Consider the following 6,583-nt stretch of genomic DNA (forward strand, 5'->3'; position numbering starts at 1 on the left):
CTTGGACAAAGGCTCACGTGTGAATACTTTATTTGGAAATGTGACCTTAGAATGGAGTGTCAGAAGCATCGGGCACGGAAGGGGGGGAAACTAATGCTAAGATTCATCATGCACGGGGCGACTCCTACTGTGTGTGGATGCTGCCCAATCTCTTCCTCAGGACCACCTTCCAGGAGCTGACAAGGAAGGAGATTTTCCATTGCTTTTGCTCCCCATTGATCAAGGGTTACATTATCATGCGTTAACTCCTTGTGGTAGATTTTATTTTTTAAATTTGGGAGGCCGAGGCTGGTGGATCACGAGGTCAAGAGATCAAGACCATCCTGGTCAACATGGTGAAACCCCGTCTCTACTTAAAATACAAAAAAGTAGCTGGGCATGGTGGCACATGCCTGTAATCCCAGCTACTCAGGAGGCTGAGGCAGGAGAATTGCCTGAAGCCAGAAGGCGGAGGTTGTGGTGAGCCGAGATCGCGCCATTGCACTCCAGCCTGGGTAACAAGAGTGAAACTCCGTCTCAAAAAAAAAAAAAAAAAAAAAAAAAAAAAAAAAAAAAAAAAAAAAAAGACGGGGCCTACGTTCCTTCCCTCAAAACTTGGTGGGACTTTGTGTCAGCTTTGACCAATGGAATGCTGTGGAAATGATGCTGGGTGGCTTGTGAGGCCAGTTCATAAAAGGTATATGCCTTCCTCTCTTTCTCTCCCCACCCTGGGAGCCCAGCCACCATGCTGTGAGGAAGCCCAAGCAAGGAGAGGTCAGGTGTAGGTGTAATGAGAGGCGTCCCCAGCTGAGGTCTCTGCCGACTGCTGCATCAGCTGCTAGACTGCAGGCTCTTGAGCAAAAGGAACATGGTTATTTTAAGCTGCTATGCCTTGAGATAATTGTTACACAGCTGTAGTGACTGGAACACAGCCTAGCACTTCTGCATTGAAAGCACTGAGGGTCTAGTGGGCATCCTGTACATTTTGTACATTCCATGCAGCTGGGTCAGGGAACCTGGGGGCTAGGGGAAGAAGTGAGAGGCACTTGACCCAACTTGAGCCTGCACCTGGGCTGTCAGTTGCAGATTGTGGTCATGTGAGCAGCAGTGGAGGCAAGAAGTAATGCTGAGAAGACTGAAGAATGTCAACATGACCACTGAAACCAGGGGAGCCAGCCACAGTCTCTGAGCAGCTGTGTTTGCTTCCCCTGTAAAGGACCACAGCCGTGGCTCCAGGGCTGTGTCAAGTGCTCTAGAATGTCTGGAAATTGTTCTTAAAATCCTAGATCAGCTAAGACTTCAGGAAAACACTAGTTATCTTCTAGCCTTTATCCAGACCATCACCAACAAATAGAAAAGAGGTGTGTGTACATTTTCAGGAAGCTTCACAGCAGCACAGTTCACAGGTGTGCTCTGAAACTGATCTTTATGTCAAGATGGCCAGACCGAGTGAAGCTGATGACTGGGCTTAAGAACCAAGTGTAAGGCCAGCTGCCTCGCAGAGGATTAAATGGACACATCCATCTCTCTCCGTGCCTGATAACTACGTCATCACCGAAGCTTGTTATCTGGCCTTGTCTCAGTGCTTCCCCACACCCGCATCCACATACCAGACCCAAGCCCACATTCAGCACTAAATTATGCATTCAACTCCCAGCCCACTATTGAAAAACCCTGCAGAAAATTTTTTTTAAAGAAGCCCCATCAGACCCTGCCCGATAGCAGTCTGCCCTGTATGCCCCCGGCAGACCCACTTACCCAAGGCCCCGCCTGCCTACCCATAACAACTAGCTCCAGGTATTTCCTGCTTCTTAACAGCCATTAAGATTGCCTTCACTTTGTTTCCCTAATAGCCAATCAAGGCCCACTTACCCAAGGTCCCACCCACCTACCAATGACAGCTAGTTCCAGGTATTTCCTGCTTCTTAACAGCCAATAAAATTGCCTTCGCTCTGTTTCCCCAATAGCCAATCAATTGCCTTCCCTCCCCATAAAACCCCACTCCCTAAACAGCCAGGCACCACTTCTTTGGCCCCTCTCTGGACCACAGGACCTCATCCGGGAGCTGAATAAATTAGCTTCTCATTTTCTTATACTTGCCTCAGTTTCCTCATTTTACCTTGGCAATAAACCTTACACCAAGGCCTATTCAGAGTCAGGTTTTCAGGACTGCAACTGTGCAAGGGGAATGAATTCACTCTTGGGGGAAGAGAATCACATCCAGCAGTCTAGACTTGGTTTTTGAGACTGGCTGGAGTTTCACAAGATCAACAGGATTTTCTTGGGTGCAGGGTTGGGTGCAACTTAATTTAGATTGTTCAGAAATAGGCTCTAGAAAGTTTGGTAAATTCTCAGGGAACATGGACTATGGAGGAAAAGAAAGTGAAACAAAAGCAAGAGATGGAAAAGTCTGAGCCCATCAGGTGAATCTGCACTGAGGAGGATGAGCAAAGAAGCAATGCTTTCCTGCAGCTGCACTCCCTGGGTGACCCAGGGGCCAGAGCGGGAGAGCCTTTAGTGCAGTGCAGGAGCCAGCTCCAAGCTTCAGGTCGTAGAAGGGAAGGGTGGGGAGATGCTGCTACTAGTCAGCACATAGTCTGACTTGAACAGATGGGAGGGGATGCTGCGGGAAGGCTGGGGTGCCAGGGTTTCGTTTTGGTTTTTGCTCTCAATGAACAGGAACCAGAGTTTGCTTGTCTTCATTTAATTGCTGTCATGTTGTCCCTGCTGTACCAAGTATAAGGTGGCGTGAGCTGCAGTGTATGTCTCCCCTCCCCTTGTTCAGCAGGAAGTGACTGCTTCAGAATTCTATTCAGGGCAGGGATTCATTTCACCTAGATGTCATCATGATTTCTGTTGCTTTTATTGTTACAGTTTCCTATACATGTGATTTCTAACACTTTCATAGGTAACACTTTTCCAAATAGATGTCAAACTGTTGGAAAGACAATTTTCAAAAGGCAAAATAAATAAACAAACAAACAAACAAAAAGATTGGGAATGATGTTATTTATTTATTTATTTTTTGAGACGGAGTTTCTCTCGTTACCCAGGCTGGAGTGCAATGGCGCAATCTCGGCTCATCGCAACCTCTGCCTCCCGGGTTCAGGCAATTCTCCTGCCTCAGCCTCCTGAGTAGCTGGGATTATAGGCACATGCCACCATGCTCAGCTAATTTTTTGTATTTTTAGTAGAGACGGGGTTTCACCATGTTGGCCAGGATGGTCTCGATCCCTTGACCTCGTGATCCATCCTCCTCAGCCTCCTAAGGGAATGTTATTCTTTTGGAAAGAAAAAAGGGCCAAATATATTTATACTTGTTATTCTTTTGGAAAGAAAAAAGGGCCAAATATATTTACACTGAGTGACACAAATAAAGGCAAGCCGTGTTCTCACTCAGCATGTCTCTGCTGAGGATCTCATAAACCCAAGTTCGGCTCTTTGAAGAACCATCTTTCTTCCTGGCTTTTTCTCTCTCACATTCTTGTACAAGTTTTCTGTGATCTCATTGAGGTATCTCATTACTCACTATCTAGGGTTTTCCATCTTCAAATGCTCCAGGACTTTCTTTTCTTATCTAAACTCTACTGAAGTCAATCATTTAAATTAATAAATCATAAGCACTTTTGATTCCCTTCGTATCATTTTCCTTCTGCCCCTAAAAACTCCCTACCCTGGGTTATGGTCACTGATTTTGGAGAAAATCCCATAACTGTACAGAGTACAGCCACAAACTCACCCCAACTTCAGCTGGTGCTCTAAAGCTATCTGTTCATTTTTCTCTTTTCTTATTCAGATTTCTCTTTTATTTTTAAATATTCATTTTTTCCCCTCAAGCATCCTGCTAACTAGGATCAATTAATTCTCAGTGGTCAACTGTGACTCAGAATTCGTCATGGAGTGGAGACACCCAGGCATTAATGTCCTCAACTTCCAGCCCTCTGCCCCCCGCCCGACCTGAAGCCTCACCCACAGTCCTCCCCTCCTTACCTCTTTTCCCTTGTCTTGGGGGATGGGGGTTCTCTGCCCTTCTGATTAGCCGTCAGTATCATGTCCTTGCTGTTTGTCTGCTCTGAGCCCCTCTGTTTCCAACACATCAAAGGTCCCAGGCCACCAGAAAGGGTTCAAACACGAGCTGATTGGCTAGTCTGCTAGCAGAAAGTTCTAGAAAGATTGCAAGAATCCAGCAGGTGGCAGGAGTTCCAATTTCCTTTCCAGCTCCAAGACGTCATGATCAAGCTCTGTGGGCCAAAGTTATACAAAGTCACTGCATCGCTGGGAGAGGCAGAATTCTGTAACCTTGTGTTATACCAGTTGCTGACTGCCAAGCGTTCCCATCCACACAGATACGACTTCCATTCCTAACCTCTTTCTCTCATCCTTTCCCCATCTCACCTTTGGAAAACACTGTCTAACCTTGCCTTGAAGTTCCCAAGGGAATTAGTTCAATGTGAGCCAGTGTGGTGGGGTGACCCTCCTCACCTGCCTCAGTAGGAGATGAAGAATGTCTAACTGTCACCTGCCATGCACCTGACTCTCAAGGTAAAATAACACTTTATACACATAAGCAGAGGAGGACTGCTCAAAATCAAACACAAAAACAAAAACAAGAAACATGAATAGCAATGACAGGACAAGTAATATAATTAGTGATTTATAAAAAGCAATCATCTTTGTAGAAAACAAGTTAAAGGACTCTGAGGCCTGACTTAGATGCTTGGAGAGCAAACTCATTCAGAGAAAAATATTCCTAGAGACAGTTTTTAAGAAGGGTGAAAAATGAGTTTCCTCAGAATCCTAATCTAAGCTTTCATCATTGCAAAGAAAAACCATCCTGAAATTGCCAGGAGGGTGGGTTATAAATAACAGATACTAACTTTTTAAAAAAAATAAAAAGGATGGCCCCAGAAGAGCAGAAAATACGGAGGGTGGAGATAAAAACACCCTGAAAACGTATCTGAGCAGAGCTAAGAGCTGAATAATTGAGCAGATAAAGAACAGGCCTGTGGGGCTAATTGGGGCAGGAAGGATGAGAGTGAATTCGGGCGGGGCTGTAACGATAATAAAATAATGGCTGAGGTGTGAAATACTGCTCAGGAGCTGAAATGCACACTGAACAGGGAAGCTGGGCAGAGAATATGCATATATTTATCATGATCAATAAAGTGTAATAAACTTATATTGAGGATGCTGAAACTGCCTTATGATTGTGCAGTTAGTTGTTTTTATTTTTATTTTTAGAGATGGGGGAGGTCTCACTACATGGCCAAGGCTGTGCTAGTCCCAGCCTCCCAAGTAGCTGGGACTACTATAGCACCTGGCTCGCTGGATTGTAAGAACACAACAGACAGAAATAAAGGTGGCGATGTGGATGCTGTGGGGTGGAAAGATGGCTAGATTGGGAGTCCAGAGTCTTCACATCAGCTCACTGACTGGGTGGTGTGGGCAGGCTCTTCTCCAACCCAGACCCCAGTTTACCCATCTGTGTACTGAGCCGTTGGACCAGTCAGGGGAATCAAGCACAGGTACACCTCTGCTTGGATCTAAATGTTCCAAGAACATCCTGAAATTGAAGGCAGTATTGTATGCATTGCCAATTTTCCAAGGGTGGGTCTGTAGCTTTCCTTGAATTTCTAAAGTGATATGAGGCTCAAACAAGATTAAATATCACTAAACCAAATTATGTCTAGGAAACATTCTAGTTCCATGATACTAAGTGTAATGGATGACCAGGGAAGTAAGGACTTTTAATGTCTTTATATACATCAGAACCTATGACAATTCACTATTTAAATGCAAGTCAGCTATAGAGTAAATAGTCACACACAATTCTAATATCATAACCAGATCATGTTTTATATAGTTAAATGTCTTAATTTGAATTCCCCTAAAAGCAGACACCAGGATGCATGAGCAGATAGTTTCTTGGTGGTGAGGGCAAGGGGGTGGGGGTTGGGGAATCCTGGGAATGAGGGGTGGGAAGAGTAAGAAGGGAAGGCTGTGTTGCCATGGGCACTGGGGCCCAACTCTGCTGGGACCTCTGAGGAACCGAATAGGATGCAGCTCAAAATTGTCCCAACAAGATGAGGAAGGCATGTTGATTTATCCAAGGACTCCCGCTTAACCTCAGTTGAAGGTTGTCTCCAGCACATAAAATCCAGGTGTTTCGCACTTTGGCTAAGTGAGCTCACACCTGTGCAGAGGAGGCTCCCCAGCAGAAACGCAGAGAGGCACGTTGTGGGGGGGGGTTCGGTCCGCAGAGGGGGGATGGTCCATCCCAGCTTCCTGTGAACGCTGCTGGCTGAGGGCTAGGAGGTGGGGCAGGAACAGATTGCACCTGGCACACAGGCCGGGACCCCTCAACTCCTCCACAGTGAGTGCCCCCATGAGCCATTAGCCCCCAAGGCCTGGAACATGTGTGTGGTAGGAGGTTGCCTGGGACACCAGCCTGCACTCACACCCTGGCTCTGTCCTGCTGCATCCTGGGATGTCCTATGAGCGGGAGACAGTGAGCACAAGACTGATCTCAGAGACTGGGGTACTCAAAGGGACTGGCATGTGTGCCAGGCTCAGAGAAGGACACACAGGAGGGCAGCCCTGGCCA

Source organism: Saimiri boliviensis, chromosome 9, assembly GCF_048565385.1.
Source record: "Saimiri boliviensis isolate mSaiBol1 chromosome 9, mSaiBol1.pri, whole genome shotgun sequence".
NCBI classification, from domain to species: domain Eukaryota; kingdom Metazoa; phylum Chordata; class Mammalia; order Primates; family Cebidae; genus Saimiri; species Saimiri boliviensis.